Source organism: Apteryx rowi, unplaced genomic scaffold, assembly GCF_003343035.1.
Source record: "Apteryx rowi isolate R43461 unplaced genomic scaffold, aptRow1 scaffold_568, whole genome shotgun sequence".
Lineage (NCBI taxonomy): Eukaryota > Metazoa > Chordata > Aves > Apterygiformes > Apterygidae > Apteryx > Apteryx rowi.
In genome coordinates, this window is record NW_020450836.1 from 249,280 (window position 1) to 249,862 (window position 583).

Here is a 583-nt window from a genome sequence, read left to right on the forward strand (position 1 = left end):
ACGCTGCTATGACAGAATGGAGAGGCCGATTCACAAACACATTTCAGCAGGGGGTTAGCACCTAGCTCTTTTTGCAGTTCCGGGTGTACATCTGAACTGTATAGCAGGGTGACAGCTTTCCCTTCCGTAGGCAAAGATGTTTCATAGTGAAGGACAGAAAAACAGCACAACAGCACTGCTCTTCAGTTATGCGGCTCCCGTCAAAGGAACTGAGGTCCTGAGACACCCCAGTGAAGCTCCCACATAACTGCCTGTCACAGGGACATGAGACATGGAGGGGCTCACAAGGATGAAAACTGGATGTTCCTAGCGAGCTCCCTAGAGGCGTTCACTTCGCACCTCGCTCAGGAAAGGGCTGCAGCGCTTGCCTGAAACGCACGGGGGAGTCGGGAGAGGAAAACGTGCCGAAAGAGGCAAAATAACTGGGGAGTGTTGAGAACCTGGCAAGAAAGCTGCTTTTATAAACTCTCGCTCAGGGGGCTGACAGCAGGAGGCATCGCTCTGCCTGTGCGGCAGAGACGGGGGGGCAGCGAAAGCACGGCAAGAGGAGCCCTTCGGCAGCCGCGCCGCCCGGCCGGGGCCG